Raw genomic sequence first — 20,939 nt, 5'->3', positions numbered from 1 at the left:
GGCTTGCTCAGCAGCTGGCCCCTGAGTTCCCCGCCTGTTAAGATCCTCATGGCATCAGGAGCCCCCCAGCCCCACGGCATTGCCAAAGCTCTTGTGGAAGCCAGTGGAAAATTGGAACATTTGTGCAGGTCTTCAGAACATTCATTTCATTTAAAGCTCTCCACAACTGGAGCTGTTACTGAATTAAACATTGAAACAAACATCAATAGCCTGATAATATTATGTTCTGAAATGTGTTCTTTAATAATGACCGTGAAGCTCTTTGAGGCTGGAATGAGTCTGTGTGCGCACGAAATGGTGATCTGCATTAATTCCTTTCCAGCTGCTAGTTTTGAAAAATGGTCCTGAGTGTTTCTTACTGATGCAGGGTGTCCTGTTTTCTGTGGATCAGAAACTTCTCCTGGCTGTGACCTGGCCCTCCGGGTCTTGTTTGGGAAGGCTGCTTCTGATCCTCTCAGCCTCTCCTTTCTTTCACCTGGATGGCGGCTAAGAAACTAGACAGAGAGACCCAGCCCTGTGACCTGAGGCCCAATTACAGATGGGCACTGCATGAAAGGGAGGAACAGGCACAGAGGCTGCACGTCCGAGAATAGGGATCTGCTTGTTTTCTGAGCACAGTGAGGCTCTAGGGCTTTCTAAAGAGAGTTAAAGACGTGGAAACTGTCTTCTGGGATCTCGTGTTCTAAAATAGATATCACCGAAAAGGGTAGACACCAGCAATAAGTACATATGGAAATTAATCAGTTACCATTCAAATTAGATGCAAGCCTGGGGTAGGTGCTTATTGTAGGAAAAGGCATGAGACGAATGCATGTGAGCGTCGGGGCGTTCCTGCTTAAGTGGATTCAGAATTCTCTTCCTTAGCCACCACCACCCTAAAGGGTGGAAGTACAAGAAGAAAGTGTATTTGGGCTTTTGGTTTAGGATTGGAAGGCTCTAGAGAAGTGAATAATTTCCCCCAAGATCCTATACCGACATATTCTACTCCATGAACACATTCCCTCCTCTCCTTCTCCTCTGACTCAAGATCCAGACTGATTAATTTGTTTTCTAATGTCATTGAAATGATTTTTAGTGGTTTTTTAAAAAATTATACTGAAGAATTTAAAACACATACAAATGTAGACAGAATAGTGTAATGAATCTCCTATAATTGGGGTGGGTTTTTTTTTTCATTAAAAAAATTTTTTTTTAATCTTTTGGCCACACCCCATATTAGTTCCCCTACCTGGGATCAAACTCGAGTCCCCTGAGTTGGAAGCACAGAGTCTTAACCACTTGACTGCCAGGGAAATCCCAGGATGGGTTTTTAATGACTGTTTTTCCCAATCATTGATGTCCTGGAGTGAAGTGTTGGTATTTCTTGTTTGAAGTAACAAAAGATGAGAAAAAGAACAGGTTGTTGAGGTCTGATGTGAGGAATACAGTGTTGCATGTGATAGAAAGAAAGTAGAAGTTGCAACTTCTGGTGACTTCCATCTTCATGAGTTGTCTTCAAACTTGGACTGATGGAACCAATAATCTACTAAAGGATTACTTACAGCCTAAGGCAGGTGAGTTGCACAACTGAAATTAAATCACAACACAATGCACATCCCAGGGGCTGAGGAACCCGCTCTGCTCTTAAGGGTGCATGCTAAGTTGCTTCAGTTGCATCTCACTCTGTGCAACCCCATGGACTGTAGTCCACCAGGCTCTCTGTCCATTGGATTTTTCAGACAAGAATACTGGAGTGGGTTGCCATTTCCTTCTCCAGAGGATCTTCCTGACCCAGAGATCACACCCATGTCTCTTATGTCTCCTGCTTTGGCAGGCGGGTTCTTTACCACTAGCATGGTGATGCATGGTGATGCTGGGAAAATGGTGCAGTCTGAGAAGAGGCAAATTGTTTCAAACTGGGGGGAAAAAAAACAAAATACCTGTAAACTAACTGGGCTTCCATAGTGGCTCAGACAGTAAAGAATCCACCTACCAATGCAGGAGACCCAGGTTCAATCCATGGGTCAGGAAGTATCCCCTGGAGAAGTGAATGCCTACCCACTGCAGTGTTCTTGCCTGGAAAATTCCATTGACAGAGGAGCCTGGCGGGCTATAGTGCACGGGGTCGCAAAGAGTCGGACATGACTGAGCACGCACACATAAGCTAACTAACAGGAAGTTGGAAGAAATAGCATATACATTTTCAGGACACAGGGTGTGATCACCAGGAGCTAGCACTGGCTGCCTAAGAATAGTCCAAACACAGCTAACCTCGTTTCCTTACACGGAGGCATTTGGCTGGTGGTTTAGCAGGATGCTATAGACCTAGCTTAGTTTTATTTTGGTGAAATGATTAACAGCCTCTCCACATATTATTATAACTAACATGTTGACCCATGAGCCAGATGATCATTCTCTTAGTAGAATCATGTCCTGAAAGTTTATTCCAAAACCTGAAGGAAGGCTTTAAGTAGACTGCCTGGGGCTGTGTCCCGGGTTCTGCCTTGATGAACTCATTTTTTTTTTTTAATCAATGACTCAGCTGAAGAAATGAAAAGCATACTAATCAGAACTGTAAATGGCAACTAAGACCAGAGATGAAAGAATCATGATTCGACATTTGAAGAGGAAAAGGTTTTATATAAGCAGTTATTTTATCTTAGGTACACACTTGCATGTGTAGATATGTGTGCACTTGTGTGCTCGTGTGTTCTTTGTTTTCCAAGCGAGTACCTGATTTGACTCGAGGACACTTGTGGTAGTATGACGAGCTCTCCTTCCTGTAGAGAAAGGTGCAAAAACATGACATTGCTGGTATTGATAGCTGCAGTGTATTGAATGTCCACTGTGTGCCAAACTTCAAAGCAGGCTGTGCGGAAAAGAGTTAACATAAGCCTGTTATCCTTAGAAAAAGCTGCTTGCGAGGTTGGCCTTTGGCTGGCATATGGGAACTTGAATTTGGGAAGGGTTCTCACTTCCCCCCAGAATAACAGTGTCTAGGCTGTGGTTTGTATCGTATACCTGCTTTCCTTCTGGGAGTTCGGATTTTGGGTATGTGCCGAGCAGAGGGTGCCTCTGTGACTAGCTCCCAATACAAACCCCGAGTCTCTAACGAGCTTCCCTAGCAGACAACACTTCACACATATTGTCACAACCTGTTGCTGGGGGAATTCGACACGTTCTGTGTGAATCTGCTGGGAGAGGACTCTTGGATGCTTGTTCCTCCAGACGTCACCCGGGCATCTCTTCCCTCTGCTTGTTTCGCTTTTTACCCCTTCACTCTTATTAATCTTAGCCATGAGTACTATATGCTCAATTCTAAGAATCTTCCTGCAGAATCTTTGAACCTGGTGTGGACTCGGGGACCCCTGAGCCACAGGCTTAATTCTCATTACATCATAGAATTTTTATAGCAATTCTACACTTAGAGCTGATAACTCACAGATCCAGGACTTGAATTAACTCCAAAGGTTCGCTTGTTCTTTGGAATCACAGAGTAGCGTGATGCTCTGATAACAGGCCCGGAGACATTCACAGAGCGTCCTGCTGTTCTTGAATTTCCAGACAGTCTCCCAGGCTCATCGCACTGTCTTTTGGGGTGAGAATGAATCACTGAATGGCCCACCTTGAAGCATCAGGAATGAGGGGTGGTTCCTGTTTTGTTTTTTTTTTCCAAGCCCATGGAATTTATTCCTGTTAGTTTCATCTCTGTGGACTCTCTCCACCTCTCTTTCTTATCATCTGCCCCCCAGGAAATGAGCTGATTATATTTTCAGGTGAAGAAGGTATGGTATGAGGGTAACCAAGGGTTAGGGGCTGGCATCAGATGAATTGCCCCACCATGTGACCATGAACCTGTCATACCTTCCTGTTCCTATCAGATTAAAAGAAAAAAAAGGGACATGCTCCAAACCCATAGAATGTACAACCAAGATGTAAGTTGTGGACTCTGGGTGCGACATGTCCACGTTGGTTCATCGCTTGTAACAAGTGCACCGCTGCAGGGAAGGATGTTGATTATGGGGAATGTTATAGGCAGGTGGGGCCAGGTGCACATGGGAGCTCTCTATGCCTTTCACTTAATTTTGCTGTGAATCTAAAACTGCTTTAAAAGGTAAAACTTATTAACTAAAAAACGAAAAAGAACATGCTCTCACTTTAGGGTATAGATTAGAGCAGCAAGTGAATGCTGCTTTCTTAAAAGTGTGACTAACTTCTAACAATGAGCACTGGTGGCTCAGATGGTGAGATTTGCCTGCAAAGTAGGAAACTCAGGTTCAGTCCTTGGGTTGGGAAGATCCCCCGGAAAAGGGAATGGCAACCCATTCCAGTATTCCTGCCTGGAGAATCCCATGGACAGAGGCACCTGTACAGTCCACGGGGTCACAAAGAGTTGGACATGATTGAACGACTGATACACAATGTCTAACACCCCTCGCTACTATCTCCATTAAATGCACTGAAATGTCTTTGAAAGAGAAGCAACTGTCCCTTTTCTTTTGTCAACTGGGATGTGATGTGCCCATCCTCTCCTGCAGCTGAGAAGGCACAGAATGCCCAGTTCTCTGACTTTAAACTACATCGTTTCCCTGAGGTGCCGGGACTGAGTGAGCCAGAGGTTGAGCATGGAATGACCCTTTTTCATGAATGTCCCGTTTCCAGAGGGCGACCCCTCCTTGTCTGCTGCAGCTGCCCTGGGACCCTCACAGGAGTTAAAGAAGGCAAAGAAGGAAGGGACTTCCTCTATGTGGCCTGGAAAGTGATACAGGGATAGGAGGGAAGAGGGCTCACAGAACCTGCCCCAGTCCCCCCAAATCCAAACCCTACTTCTCCTGATTGACACAGGAAGTGATGAGAGGTTACAGTCAGATCAGATCAGTCACTCAGTCGTGTCCGACTCTTTGCAACCCCATGAATCGCAGCACACCAGGCCTCCCTGTCCATCACCAACTCCCGGAGTTCACTGAGACTCACATCCATCGAGTCGGTGATGCCATCCAGCCATCTCATCCTCTGTCGTCCCCTTCTCCTCCTGCCCCCAATCCCTCCCAGCAGCAGAGTCTTTTCCAATGAGTCAACTCTTCGCATGAGGTGGCCAAAATACTGGAGTTTCAGCTTTATGCGTTAACAAATGTCATGGCCACTTCTGGTTCCTAAGCCCCTCCCCAGCCCTCCCCATCACCACACTAATGTGTCTTTGAATCCTTTAAACCTAACTTTAAGGGTGTGAACAGTCCATCACACTCTAATACAACAGATACCACCGATGCAGGGAGACAGCCCCCACTGCATAAAAAATGCACCACCTTCTGAGAGCGAGGAACCAGCGACATGAAAGACAAGAAGGTTATATAAGAACACAAGCTCTGGGATCCCACGAGCCTGGGTTTGAATTGGCTTCTGCCACTTTCCAGCTGTGCAATTTCAGGCAAGTTGCTTAGCCTTGCGGAGCCTTAGTTGCCTCACCTGTAAAATAGGGGTAATAATCATTCCTTCGTTGTAGAGTTGTTGTGAAGGTTATTCGATAAAAGTGCACATCACTCACTGTAAGCGTTCAACGAGTGTCAGCAGCTGCTTCTGCTGTTGGCGGATACTGCAGATGCTGTTAGGCACAAGCCCACCTTCCGAGGACCACAGTGAAGACGTACTTTTTCTTATCACTCACTCCCCCTTTCCCCACCCCTCCATTCTGTTACCTTTCTCCTCAGTCTCAAAATCCTGCCATTGCCCCCTGTAGGGAGCCTGTCAATGCCAGGCAAACCCTTGTGCCAATGCCTTTTTGGAGCATCTCCTACTCCACCCCAGAGCAGTGCCTCCTCTCTTAAAATAAGTGTTAAAATAAGTGTTCTGCTGCTCAGAGTGCACTTTCCAGAAAGTTCTCCCTGCCCTGGCACCTCCATCTGAGAGCATGTCTGTCACCCTGGCACACCAGCATGCTTTAAGAGAAACAGTCTAGATCTGTGTTCATGTTCATTCCTTTTGTGAACCAATAGCTGTAGGTTTCTGGGATTCAGAGGAGAATCTGACCTAAAAGCAAAATTTTTGTTTGTTAGTGTGGGTTTTGTCGCTGGTAGCAGTTTGTTTTGTTTTGCTTAATTATCACTCTTACTGAATGTGACATTTGACAATCAGGGGAAGATCCTGTCCAAAGTGAAGATGGGAAAGAGCGGGCAGTGTGAATTCTTTCTCTGGAGCACTCCACTTCTAGGTCACAGTCCTGGGTGGAGTTGAAAGCACAGCCTCCAGAGGCTCCCATGGACCCAATCTGCACTGTGGACCCCCACTTCACAACTAAGTGACCTTTGGGGGGCTGCTTGACCTCCTGGGCCTCATCCGTAAAAAGGGATAATTGGCTCCTTGGGGGAACATGAGAACATGCAGATGCACACATCTTTAGCCCAGAGCCTGGCAGACAGTATGTAGTCAATAAACGCTAAGTTCTCATTATGATACACTCTAAAATTCAATCAGAACCTGTGCTTAAAGCAGCTGTTTTTTAATACATTGAAGAGGTTGGTGTCAGTCAGCCTGCTACCTGGAACTCACATGTTTCATTCAAGTGGAAGCAAATGCAATCGTAAGCCCTTCACAGAGGCAGGTAAGCTGCCCATTGCCGCTTACGTCTCACCTTACAGGGAGTTCTGCTTGGCCGTTGAGGCAGCAGCTGCTTTGCTGCAAGATTACCTGGAACCCCACAGACGTCAGCAAATAAACCTTTTCAATTATCAAAGCTGTCGAGAAAGTCCCACACCTCCCTCCAAGGCCCAGCAAGCTTCGCCATCACAGCCTCTTCTGGGACTCCTCTCCTGTCAAGGCAATGGCTGTGCCTTAAATTCATCACCAAGACCGGAACTCGGACCCTTTGGACATATGTGTGGATGACAGGTGGAGAAGGCAATGGCAAGCCACTCCAGTACTCTTGCCTGGAAAATCCCATGGGCAGAGGAGCCTGGTAGGCTGCAGTCCATGGGGTCGCTGAGGGTCGGACACGACTGAGCGACTTCACTTTCACTTTCCACTTTCCTGCATTGGAGAAGGGAATGGCAATCCACTCCAGTGTTCTTGCCTGGAGAATCCCAGGGACAGGGGAGCCTGGTGGGCTGCCGTCTATGGGGTCTCACAGAGTCGGACACGACTGAAGTGACTTAGCAGCAGCAGCAGCAGTGGATGATGGGGTCCTTGTGCATGAGCCAGGAGGAATGACACTGCATGCCGTTGTCCTGGCCTGAGGCACCTCTGTCCTCTAGAAGCTCTAGTGAGGGAAAACAGCTGGACCCGCCAGTTCTGGAGAGTCATTTTCACTTTCAAGAGGTCCTAGATTGAATATCTAGGAAACTGATCAGTAGAGAAATGCACAAGTCAATGACAATAACAATGAAAATGACAGCTTTTCTTTACCGAGCACTTCTGAAGCATTATAGGTGCACTGTAAGCTCATCCAGTTCTCAGGCCAACTCTTTGAGGTGGACACTGTTACTATTTCCACTGCACAGATGAGAAACGCGGTGTTCAGACAGGTTAGGTAACTTGTCCAAAGACACAGAACTCAGATGTGTCTGCCTCCAAAGGCGGGATTCCTGAACCTGGACCAATGCACAAACAATACCAAATCAGTGGAATTCAGAACTGTGTTCGCAAACTTTATTTTCTCAGCCTAGACAGCATATTAAAAAGCAGAGACATTACTTTGCTGACAAAGGTCCGTCTAGTCAAGGCTATGGTTTTTCCAGTAGTCATATATGAATGTGAGAGTTGGATTGTAAACAAAGCTGAGTGCCGAAGAATTGATGCTTTTGAACTGTGGTGTTGGAGAAGACTCTTGAGAGTCCTTTGGACTGCAAGGAGATCAAACCAGTCAATTCTAAAGGAAATCAGCCCTGAATATTTATTGGAAGGACTGATGCTGAAGCTGAAGGACTGAAGCTGAAACTCCAATACTTTGTCCACCTGATGCAAATAACTGACTCATTGGAAAAGACCCTGATGCGGGGAAAGATCGAAGGCAGGAGGAGAAGGGGATGACAGAGAATAAGATGGTTGGATGGCATCACCGACTTGATGGACATGAGTTTGAGCAAGCTCCGGGAGTTACTGATGGACAGGGAAGCCTGGCGTGCTGCAGTCCATGGGGTCGCAAAGAGCAGGACACGACTGAGCGACTGAACTGAACTGAGCCCTTTGGAACAAAAGGAAATCTTCTGCAGCCTCCTAACATCTACATCAGACCCAGGTGGGGCTGCTGTGGTGGAAGAGGTTTCAGAGCCAGAGACCTTCTTGCCCTCTTTTCTTTTCCCCAGAATCCTTGAGGACCTTCTGGCCCCACTGGCCACAAACCACCACTACCTGGTGAAGCTGAAGGAGTATGGATGTTAGAGCAGCTGTTCTTCCCTTGCATTGGGTAATACAAGTATCCACCTTCCAGAGTTACTGAGAAGAATAACTGAGCTAATGCATACGAGGGACCTAGTAAGCCCCCCTGGCTACTATTAGTGTTATCCTAACTGGTATGTCTTATAGGAAGATAGTTTCAGTCATTCAGCCGTGTCCGACTTTGTGACCCCATGGACTGCAGCCCACCAAGCTCCTCCATCACTGGGATTCTCCAGGCAAGAATACTGGAGTGAGTAACCATTCCCTTCTCCAGGGGCTCTTCCCAACCCAGGGATAAAACATGGGTCTCCCTCATTTCAGGCAGATTCTTTACAGTCTGCCACCAGGGAAGCCTTTATAAGAAGTTAAGAGTTAATTCAGAAGATGCTATAATGGGTCAAATGGCGATCCCCACAAAAGATACACCTATAGCCTAATGCCTGGATCTTGTGAGGATTGCCTTATAGGGCAAAATGTGTGATTAAGTTAAAGATTTTGAGAAAAGCATGTCCTGATTATCCAAGTGGGACCTCAATGCAATCACACATTTCCTTCTAAGAAAGAAGCAGAGGGGGCTGTGAAAGAGGAGGCGGTAACATATCGCAAAGGCCTAGGTAGAAGGCGGCCACAAGCCAAACTTCACCTGCAGCCACAGGAAGCTGGAAGATGCAAGGGACAGATTCTCTCCTGGAACTGGAAGGAGTGTGGCCCTGCTATACCTTGATTTTGGAATATCTGGTCTCCAGAACTGTGAGAGAATCCACTTCTGGTTTTGGGGTTTTTTGTGGGGGATTTTTTTGCCTGTTTTTTTGGGGGGGTTGTGGTGCTGTGCTGGGTGTTCATTGTACTGAGCAAGCTCTCTCTAGATGCTACATGCAGAGAGACTTAATTGCTGTGCAGCATGTGGGGTCTTAGCTCCCCAACCAGGGATCGAACCCATGCTCCCTGCATTGGAAGGCAGGCTCTTCATCACTGGACCACCAGGGACGTCCATCCATTTCTGTCTTAAGCCACCCATGTGTTTATTACAGCAACCACAGGAAGTTAACATAGGGCTCATTGCCTCCACTGGGCCCCAGCGCATGCTCTATGGACGGGTGCAAAGGGCACGTGCTGGAATCCTTGGACTAAGGCGTCACATTTAGGCCTGCATTTATCTGTTGAGGCCAGTGATTGTGGAGGCAGGAGCCTTACTTGTGCTGTCACCTACGAGCCTCATCTCCATCCACATCTGGGCCCAGAGAGGGCTCTCGGGACAAGTAACCCTTCTGGATGCCGCTCTCACTACAGCGCCTTCTCTCCTGTTTCACTCGATCGTCAGCCTTGAACATTGAACATGGAGCCGAGCCAGGTCACCTCAGTGCTGCCATGAGGGGCCACATTCCTCAGCTGCAAAGACGTTCCTCCCCCAGTGGATCCTCGGCAGCCAGGCCATGGAAACTTCTCCGCAAGAGCCATCTGGCATTGATTTTTCACCTCCACCTTTGAGAATTCACCAGAGTCACAAAAAGAAAGAAGCAACAACTCTTCTTTGCCCTCCGCACCCGCTGAGGGGCTGTCACGTGCTACATCTGCACTTACTGGTGTAATTTGGAGAGAGCTTGCCAAAAGGAATCCCTGGTCTAGTTAAAATAATATGTTGGTTCAGGAGCAGAAGAAAAATAAGGCCTTACAGTTGGGTACAAAGAAAGTCGAATTTGGAATCTGAGGAAGCAAATTCAAGACCCAGCCCGCCCACCTTCCAGCTGTGTGATGGGTCCATGATTAATCCCTGACCTTAGTTTCATATTTAAAGGGGAGACGAAATAACTAATGACCCCCACTGGATGGCTGAGAGGATTGAGTCATATGGGTGAGTAAACCAGAAAGCACTAGACGGCCAGACACACACCCCGCAAGGCCATGAAAAGTGAAAGTGAAAGTCGCTCAGTCATGTTGGACTCTTTGTGACACCATGGACTACAGCCTGCCAGGCTCCTCTGTTCATGGAATTCTCCAGGCAAGAATCCTGGAGTGGTTAGCCATTCCCTTCCCAACCCAGTGATTGAACCCAGGTTTCCCGCATTGCAGATGGATTCTTTACCATCTGAGTCAAAGTTTGATTCCCAGGATCTGGGCCAGACACTGTTCCACTAAAGGATCGCTGTTGAGGGCCAGCCTCTTTGCCCACATTTATTGATGCTCTGAGTCAATAAATACCCCCACCTGGGCTCCCATCACACATTGCCCCTTTTCCACTTGTACATTGAATTTCAAAAGAGGCTGGCTGGTTTTCTCTTATCTGTAAAAGAGAGTGTTATAGTTTGTGTCTCTCTCTTTCTGAAGGAACTGAAATGCAGACATCAAAAGGGAAAGAAGAAAGCTCATGCCATCCCCAAGGGCTGAGTGCTGGCAGATGCCTAGCCTTGATCTGACCCTCTCCTGACCTGTGTCGGGGAAGCCACGTAGGCAGAGCTGCAGAGTGCTGGACCCTACTGACCCTGAGAAGGGGTGGTGGACACAAGAAGGAGAGGGGAGGATTTATAGGAAAAGGCTAATGAAATGAATCACCAGTTTCCTATCTCGGCTCAAGCAGCTGAGCCCTGGGCTGGTCTCTGCTTGGTAGCCCCAAAGAATGAATGGTCCCTGAAAAGAGGAGTCTATTCTGCTCCAGGAGAAAAGCTAGGAAGGATGAGGACACAGGTCTGTTATCCTTCACCCTCAGGGAAGACATGTATCCACCAGTGTGGATGAGAGACTCAAATGCATTGTAAACTAGTCAGTAATAGAATCCTTCTAGTTATTTATGCCATAGCTTGCTCTCCACCTGCTCGGCAGTTAGAAGCCCCTACATGGCAGAGATCTCATCCATCCAAATCCTTTCATACTGGACTCAGAGCACCTCCTGTCAACTGGTCCTTCCTGGATCATGAAAAGATCAGAAGGACTAGGGGTGGTCTCACAGTTTGCTGAACAGGAAAGCCATCAGGGAGTTTGTTTCAAATGCTGATCCCTAGGCTTAGGAATTTGCATTTTTAACGAGCTCTCCAGGTGTCTCTGATGTATTTACATTTGGTCTACAGGCTACTCTTTGAGAAATACGAATTCAGACCAGCTAGCTCTTCTCAGACTTTAATGTGCAAGTGAATCACCTTGGCATCTTATTAAAAGGCAGATTCTGAGGCCTGAGATTTCACATTTTTAACACTCTCACATGTTGCCAGTGCCACCTATCCCCACCCCCACTTAGAGTAGCAGGGCTCTAAGTACCTGCAAAATCCCCCCAACCCCCTGCAATGGGAAGGTACCAGCTCCAGCATGGTCTTTAATCTAGATGGATGGTTCAAACATAAAAAGCCTATGTTACCTAATATCTTAGGTAAAAGTCATGTACGTTTCATTAGTAATTAATATAACTGTTTATTTTGAGTTGCCAGTCAGGTAGGTAGTTTTTATACTGCAAGCACATTAAATAAATATCTAGGTACATTTGAATGCTTTCTCACCAATACTTAACACACAACATTTTCTGTCCCTATAACTTTAAAGCACATTTGCTCCAGCAGCCAGATTCTGATTAGTGTTAATGCATGGCTCAGGGAATTCAAGTCAGCTTGGCAACAAAGACCCCTCTGAATGAACGCCTTTCATAGTTGGCAGCTTTATATATTTTTTTTAAAGCAAGCATCTCTTCTAGGACTATTTCCTTCAAATCAAAACGAAGAGTTTAATTCATCAGTTAACACTCCATAGCAACTGGCAGGCTTTTGCTGCTTCCTCCAACCATTATTTCTCAAGATACAACCAGGCATGCCCCCATTAGCTGCAGAGAGAGGGGAAACTGGCAGGGACTTGATTTTCCTGCTGGGTGGGGATAGCCAGGTGTGTAGGGAGTGGAGGCCAGCAAGCGGAAGGACACATCCACAGGATCCAGTGAGAGCAAGGGGAGGTCCCGGAGGGCAGAGGGGTCCCAGAGGGCAAAGGGGGAACAATATATACGTCCCCTGTATCCTGGCCAGCACAGGTGGGGGCTCCACAGTGACTTGTACTCACAATTCCAAGCAGACAGTCATCATGGGGGGAAGCTCACCACCATGAAGAGGGGCCTGCACCCAGCTAGAGTCTGGACTGAGATTCTGATTGGACAGAGCCCTGGGCTAGAAGGACAGGCCTTTTCTAAGCTGAAGGCGGCCATTTCTGTTCCCCCTTGAGCTCCAACCACCAGGAGCCCACTGGTCCTTGTCTTCACATGAAAGCCCTGCCTTTCACCAGCCAATACCCATCTGTCCTCTGCCCTCACCAGGGTCTGTGACCTGTGTCTCATTGCTTGTCCAACCTGGGCATCAGGCCAGGCTGACTGAGAGCAGCCGCCTGCCTAGCTCATGTCCAGTCCAGTGCCAGCTCTGGACTTCCTCCCTGCTGGAGAAAACCATAGCTGTCTCTGACCAGGCTCTCAGAAAATTCCTCCTGTCTCCATTTCACGAGGCGTTCCTGCAGCTCAATGGGCGTATCATTCAGCTCTTGTCGAAGAGAGTAGAAGAGTGAGGGCTCCCGGGGGCTCAGGAAGCTGCCTCTGCTGCAGACAACAGTCATATATCGTATGCACGTGTGGGTGTGTGCATGTGTGTGTGTGTGTGTGTGTACGTGCACATGCAAAACCCACAGCTGTATCGTGGCTTACACATGTCCTCTCCTCTGACCTCAAGGTAGAGCAAATATTAATAGCCCCACTTTATAGATGAGGAAACCGAATCCTAGAGAATGCATGTAGGCAGGTTCCTTTATCAAACACGGTGATGGCAGCTAGAAGAATAAAATACAGTCTGGGACTCCTTGGAGCTCACAGTCGTCTGTGCTCAAGGCTACACAGGTTATAATCATAATAACTCATTCTTTCAGAAATATTTATTGAGTTCACATTATGTGTTGGGCACTGAGTGTAGATGGAGAAGACAGACTTTCTAACTAGTGTTTATTGAGCATTTGCTCTGCGCGCAGCACTGCGCTGACAACTTTACAGGCTTTATCTTCATCCTCGGCACCACCCATGGCAGAGGAGCCCGTATCAGGAAGCCGAGGCCTGGACCGACTGAGTGACTGGCTCAAAGTCGCCCACACAACTGGAGAGTTGCGAGCAGGGACCTGCCCTTGGGCAGTCTGGCTTGTGGTCCACACTCCTCACCAAGGAGCTGTGCTGCCTCTCAGCCTTTCTGTTCTCACTTCAGGTCCCTTGTGGTTTCTGCTGCCCCGTGTTGCCCCCACAGAACCCTCCTCACTCCCAAGAGAAGATGTTCCCACTGCTTTTTCCCAGCCACTCCAGACAGAGGCAGGCAGTTCCGATTCTGGATCCCAAACCTGAAACGCCTGTTCCACTTGTCCGCAGCCTGAGCCAGCCCCGCCCACCCTCTACCTCTGCCTGTGCCTCTCCCTGGACTGGCTGTCAGCCCCCTGCCCGGTGCCCCTGCTCTGCTTGCTTCATTGCCAGTGTTGTGTCTGTGTCTTCTCTGCAACCTCAGAAACAGATCCTGTCCTGCCCCTGCCCTCTGCCTCTCACCACCCCTCAAGTTGTCCAACTTCACCCTCTGAGGCGTTGTACCCTGCCTGCCCCATTTACTGTGGAAAATGGCAGGGTAGTGGCTCCTCAGCTAAGGACCTCACCTTTTATTTATCCATGAGCAGATCGAGGTCTCTGGGCATCAGCTCTGTAGTCTTCCACCCATCCTATCTTCTTACCCTTCTACATTTCCTCTGTCTTCTCTGAATTCCAAACCTAACCTACCTGCTGGTGCTTAGACTCTTCCTCTCAACCTTCCATGCTTCTTGCTCATGTCCCTCTAAATCCACTGCCCCCTTGCATCTTTTCTTCTTGCCCACAAACATACATAGGTCTCAGAGCTTGGTGATCCCATCCCATCCCTCATCTCTCTGTGTTCTGGCTGGTATCCCAGGCCTCCCTGAGCCTTTCCACCCTCAGTGAGTTATGTGCATGGCTACTCCTCTCTCCTATGCCCTGGATCTAGCTCCTCTCTCTTCTGTAATGAACGGCTTCCTTGACAGTTACCAGGAGCTTCCAAACTGCCCAATCCACTCTCCACTTCCAGCCCTTGGCCTTTTGGACCTCTTGGGAGCACTTAGTTCTGTTGGCCATGCCTCGCTTTTTAACCCTTGCTTTCCCCATTTCTGCGCCTTCTTGACCATGCTCTGTCTTAGGAGTCATTTGCGGGCAAGGAACAGGAAGAAGTTTTTGGAATAATCCAGGCGAATTTCCATTTTCTGCACTGTTATTACAGTTCTCTCCCCTGACCCATCCTTCACTCACATGGCCACCAGACAACACTGCAAATCGGCACTCTGATGTAATGGTACCCCTTGTTCAGAATTCTTCAGCGGCTCCTCATTTCCTGCCAGATAAAACCTAAACTCTTGGTTTACATGTCACATCTTCCACTGTCTTCACTGCCAGATACTCTCCAGCTTGCTTCTGCTCTTTTCCATGATTGTCTAATACACACCTCTGTGTTATTCAGTTAGTCTACTTTCTATTCCCTAACCATGTTTTTCTCTTCTCTGATCTGCTTCATAATTCACACTATTTCTTTTGTAAATGCCTAAATCGTATGGGGCTCCCCTGGTAGCTCACGGGTAAAGAATCTGCCTGTCAATGCAAGAGACACAGGAAATGCAGGTTCAGTCAGGAAGATCCCCTGGAGGAGAGCATGGCAACTCACTCCAGCATTCTTGCCTGAGGAGTCCCATGGTTAGGGGAGCCTGGTGGGCTATAGTCCATAGGGTCGCAAAGAGTTGGGCATGACTGAAGCAACTGAGCACACAAATCCTATATCTTCTATTAAAATTCTATATATCCTTCCAGTTCTAGATCAAATGAACCTTCTTTATGAAGACTATCCCAGTGGAAGTGACCTGTCTTCCTCTGAAAGCTTGGGCTTGAGATGACTCCTTATTTGGCATATTAAGTTGGAGGCTGTCTGAGCAGAGAATTCCTCATATGCCATGCAATATGCCCAGTCTGAAAACAGGATCCCAGAAGGGGAAATGAACTCATTGAGAATGATTGGTATATCTTTTTGTTTTAACTCTTCGAGAAGAGTGAAGCATCTGTAAGCAACTTGCCCCACCATTCTGCCCCTGAACTGACCCATCTTAATCAAACAAGAGACAAAGACCAATAGCTTTTGAGCTAAATCTTCTAGTTATAGCAGGAAGGAGAGAAAGTTTGAGCAGACATTTAAAGTATCTGTAACCCAGCAGTTAAACATGATCTGTCTTAGTCCACAAGTTAATCACACAGTGGGGCCAGGGCTCCCCTTGTGTCCCTCCATGCCCCATGCTGGGCTGGCACTGCCAACTCTCAATGCCCTCCCACCTCCCACCGCCAGCATGCTGCCTGGAACAGAGGCCTGAGGAGGAAGCCAAGAACTGGACCCGTTTCTAGAACCTAGTGAGTCAGTTGTTCCACTTTCTCTGTTTACCTCTTTCTGGGGCTCCTGAAGGGGAGTGGGGGTACCTTGAGATGTATCTGAAGGACACAGGGACTCAGTGGTGCCAGGGAACTGCTGCCTTCCATCAGTGGGCCTGGCAAGTCTGTCTCCAGAAGTACAGGCCCAGATGAGCCACCATCTCTATAGAGACACGTAGCTCATCCTTCCTGGCCCTTCCCTTCCTGTAGAGACGTGGCTCCTGAGCTGCTGCTTTCATGAACACTGATCCCAGCTGAAGGCTGTCAACTGCAGGCTCCAGATCCTGGCTCAGAATGCACGTGTGACATAGCCTGGGCTAATCAGGATGCTTCCCTGGGGTCTTTCACATCAGAGCTGAGGAAAATAAGCCTCTACTCTATGCTGAAGGTGTCAGTCTGAGTGTGTACACAGGTCAGGCCTTGCAAGGAAGGGTGGTGTGAGGGGATGAAGCTGACAGCAAACGGGGAGAGGCCAGGGTAGAAGAAGTCCTGACACCCTCCTGGTCAGAACCCTGGTTCTAAGCACCCCAAGGCCTCGCTGTGCCATTGCTCTTGGCAGGTTGGACACCTGAGCCAATCCTTTTTCAGTTAGTTCAGGTGGAGTGTTTGCTACTTGCAAAAGAATCCTGATTAACCTGGCCCCCATCTGGCACTCGAATCCCTCCTTTGATAGTTTATAGAATTCCTGCCTCCCCATCTTCCTCTTTTCTTGAGAAATAAACCTGCCTCGAGGGATGGAGTCATAATCTTCACCATCACCACCGTCCTCATCATCACAGCAGCAGCAGCAGCAGCAGCACCATGGCCTGTCTCTTCCGGGCATCAACCTAGGTATGGAGGGCATGGAGCTGCAAACAGTAGTCTTTGCCTTCTGGGTGCCTCCATGCTCATCAAAATACAAGAAATTCCAAGGGCACAGAGCACATGCTGAGCACAGATCTTTTTTAGAACAAGGCATAAATCAATCAGTCTGCGTGGAGCTTTCACAGAACATAGACACTCATCACTGCAGATTATTCTGACCTTTCGGTGCCAAACATCCCTTTCTGGAAAAACCATCCACCCCTTAGGACAAAAGGTTTTTATCCTCATCTTAAAGTTTCCCTCTTATTCTTTGCCCTGTATTTGTGGGGTCTTCTCTACCCTGGTTAGCTCCTAGTTCAGGATCAAATTTGTTTGTTTGTTTCTGGAATGCCCTTTCCAGACTCATTCAATTTACCCCCATGTAAAATCCCCAGCTCCAGATTTCTCATCATGGCTCAAAACCTCCCGTTAACAAAGTCTTCATTCCTTTAAACTGATACCTGGCCTCTGGATATGTCCTCTTCTGGGATACAATCTGTGAATCTCCTGTTGGAATGCCTTCCCAGATGTTTTCTGGTCCTATTTAACTTCAATGGGTTTCAAAGAATTAAGCTTGTAAAAAGGAAAAAAGTGCACTATACCCAATTCCAAAGAAATGATCCATGTTCAGGGTTGTGCTTTCCAAATGGGAAACAGATGTAGCTAGAAACGAAAGAAGAATTCAGAGGAGGAGGAAAAAAATAGGGGTTTCTGGACTCCTTGTATTTCTCTTTAGGCCTCCACCCTCAGGCTCTGCAGAGACCCTCAGATATTCTAAGTATCAACTCAACAGATCCAGGCCTCCCTTAGAAAGACCTGCCTACTGTGAATTCAAATGGCTATCTTAGAGAAGTCTACTGATTAATGAGTAATGTTTATTCCTACTTTGCAGGGGAAATTCCTCTTCCCCTCAGGTCTGAAATGATCGGGCATTGTTATCTACTTTCTTGTCCGAAAATGTAGTTAGTTAAAAACAAGTTATCCTTTCTTACAATGCTGTGGGTGGGGAATTAGGGCAAATTCAGCTGGGGGGGATGGGAAGGGGGGTGAGGGGCGGCTCTTCTGCTCCATGTGCAATCAGCTGGTATCACCTGCTCAGCTGCAGTCAACTGTCGGTGGCGCCAGGCTGGGCTGGAAGGCCCACAGAGTCTTCACTCGTTTAGCTGGTGCCTCGTGCTCTTCCACGTGGCCTCTTGCTGGGGCTAGAGTGCCCTTCCCCAGAGCATGGAGGTCTCGAGGAAGTCAGACGTCTCAACTGGTGACTGGCTTCTCCCAGAGACAAAGTGGAAGCTGGTGGGCCTCTTTAAGCCTAGACCCAGAACTGGCCCACATTCTGCCAATCGAGGCAAGTCACAAAGCCTGAGCCAGGGGAGGCAAAACAGATTCCACCTCCTGATGGGTGGATTAACATGTGCATACAAAGAAGAAAGAAAATGATGACAGCCATCTCTGGAGATCAGCTGCCACATCTCTTTAACCACTTCACTCACTCAGAGGTCACATGCTTATTTCTCAACCTTAGATAAACCCCATGTATAGAATAATCTTCTGTCTCTTTTCCCCTACAGATTGTTTTGCCTCACAATCTCCATTCTAAAACCTAGTATCTTCCTTCCATTCAACTTACTCTCTCCCTGAATACTTGTTTCAGAAAACCATATTCCCAAGCACACAGCTCAAATTAATTTTTATTAAAGCTTATTTTAATTTTATGTTCTGTTATGATAATGATCACTAGAACTTGTAATATACTCATAAGTTGACAACCCTTTAAAATCTCTTCTGCAAAGTGCCAGATGGCAAATATTCTTTACTTTGGGGCCATATAGTCTGTTACAACTACTCAGCTCTGTCATATAGGAAAATCAGCCATGGAAAACTTGTACATGAATGAGCAGGCTTCTGATCCAGTAAAACTTTATTTACAAATATAGGCAGCCAGCCAGACTCGGTACAAAGGCTTGGTTTTGTTGACACCTGCTTTAGAATAAGGAATCCATTTGTCTTTCAGTATATTTCATCTAATGATTAACTGTTTGACTTTCAGAAAGTCTGAAATTCACTTTCTTCCTCTATGAAATAAGGATATTGAAGTAACCTTCAAGAAGCAACAGTTAAAACCAGATATGGAACAACTGACTGTATCAAAATTGGGAAAGGAGTATGACAAGGCTATATATTGTCACTCTGCTTATTTAACTTCTATGCAGAGTACATCATGCAAAATGCTGGGCTGGATGAATCCCAAGCTGGAATCAAGATTGCCAGGAGAAATATCAACAACCTCAGATATGCAGATGATACCTCTCTAATGGCAGAAAGTTAAGAGGAACTAACGAGCCTCTTGATGAGGGTGAAAGAGGAGAATGAAAAAGCTGGCTTAAAGCTCAATATTCAAAACTAAGATCATGGCATCCAGACCCATCAGTTTATAGCAAATTGAAGGGGAAGCCATGGACACAGTGACAGATTTTCTTTTCTTGGGCTTCAAAATCACTGCAGATGGTGACTGCAGCCATGAAATTAAAGGACACTTGCTCCTCAGAAGGAGAGCTATGACAAACCTAGACAGAGTATTAAAAAGCAGAGACATCATTTTGCTGACATAGGTCCATATAGTCAAAACTATGGTTTTTCCAGTGGTCATGTACAGATGTGAGAGTTGGACCACAAAGAAGGCTGAGCACCAAAGAATTGATGCTTTCAAATTGTGGTGTTGGAGAAGACTCTTGGGAGTCCTTTGGACTGCAAGGAGACCAAACCAGTCAATCCTAAAGGAAATCAATCCTGAAAATTCACTGGAAGGGCTGAAGCTGAAGCTCCAATAATTTGGCCACCTGATGCGAAGAGCTGACTCACTGGAAAAGACCCTGATGCTGGAAAAGATAGAAGGCAAGAGGAGAAGGGGATGGCAGAGACTGAGGTGATTAGATAGCATCACTGACTCAAGGGACATGAATTTGAGCAAACTCCAGGAGATAGTAGAGGACAGAGGAGCCTGGTGTCCTGCAGTCCACAGGGTACCAAAAAGTCAGACACGATTTAGTGACTGAACAACACTGAAGTAACCAACATTACTCTGAAATGTTGTTCTGAAAACACCACACATCTTTAAATAACCTTTGAAGGAAATTCCCAGAAAGGCCACAAGATGAGTTGTTTCCCTGTGACAATGTCCCAGAGCCCTGCTGATATTTCCACAACTTTGCATCTTTCCAGGGATCTCTGTCTCCGTATATCTGCGTACCCTCCCTTCTGTGGGTCTCTCTTTAAGAGCGAGTCTCTTTAGCTGTGCTTACAGTGTTTTTCTCTCTGTTCTCAGGGTTTTACTGCCCTTCAATTTCAATTTTGTATATTCTTGTGTATCTCTCTTGCATTCAGATTTTTCTCTACATCTATCTCATTTCTCTGCATCTCTTCTTGATTATGATGTTGGATAGCTTTATATTTTTTCATTTCCTTTTCAATGAAAAAAGTTCCCTATTCTTAATTTTCAAAATAGTACATTTTTCAAATTTTAGAAAATTTTCTGTTTATATACGATGAGATACGTGTAAACTATTTAGCATATCCAGTGTATAGCAGGTATCCAGTGTATAGCAAGTACCAATAAGCATTACATCCTTTTATCTGGCTTCCCCTTTATGTAGCTGCCTAAGTTTATTTTTTTTTTTTTCATATGGGTCAACAATTTTCAACAGGAAAAAAGGTTGGTCCTCTGTCTTTATCTAGAAGACCTTGCTACTCTCTCACCCTTACCCAGGACACCCGCTCTCGACCTACTCCATGTCATTACCATGCTTGTACATATTTTGGGAACTAATGAAGGTAGAAGGTCGAAGTCCAGGCAACAGACTGGAGGCTCAGTTGGCTTTGCTCAGCCACCCAGTGTTGATCTGGTACTTCCCGCAGGCTCCTCTTTCATTCGCTCTAGTAGTATTTTCTGAGCACTCGTTATGCCCTAGGTGACGGGGAGACCGAAGTGAACACAACTCACAGTTTCTTCCCTCCTAAAGCTCATGGTTCACAGGGAGAACTGGATGATAAGTAAGTAACCAAATCAGAGTAGGGCAGAGGATGCAGCGACTGGAATATAGACGAGGGGAGGGTCTCTCGGAGACGCCTTTCAAGGTGTGACCTAAAAAATGAGAAGCCAGCCCAGGAGGGAGACGGAGGGAGAATGTTCTGGTCAGAGGGCTGAGACCGTGTCTGCTGGACCGTTAGGAACTGAAAGGAAGCTGGTGTGTCTGGAGGAGGTCAGCAAGGCACGTGGCAGACCGAGTCGGCTCCC

At 46.9% G+C, this 20,939-nt stretch overlaps 1 protein-coding gene and 1 long non-coding RNA gene across 2 annotated transcripts in view; one reads left to right on the top strand and one right to left on the bottom strand.

Annotated features, from left to right (window-relative positions):
• Positions 1-20,939, top strand: part of CRTAC1 (cartilage acidic protein 1) — a 152,747-nt gene that overhangs the window by 68,167 nt on the left and 63,641 nt on the right. The gene's annotated exons all lie outside the window — the stretch shown is intronic.
• LOC129636711 (uncharacterized) lies at positions 9,692-10,824 on the bottom strand. Its single transcript, XR_008707095.1, has 2 exons — positions 10,433-10,824; positions 9,692-9,831 (listed from the first exon to the last, which is right to left on the bottom strand). It is a non-coding gene; the product is annotated as an uncharacterized LOC129636711 (long non-coding RNA).

The sequence above is a fragment of the Bubalus kerabau genome, chromosome 22 (assembly GCF_029407905.1).
Source record: "Bubalus kerabau isolate K-KA32 ecotype Philippines breed swamp buffalo chromosome 22, PCC_UOA_SB_1v2, whole genome shotgun sequence".
NCBI classification, from domain to species: Eukaryota; Metazoa; Chordata; class Mammalia; order Artiodactyla; family Bovidae; genus Bubalus; species Bubalus kerabau.
The sequence above is the reverse complement of the archived record's forward strand: the minus strand, read 5'-3'. Positions and strand labels throughout refer to the sequence as shown.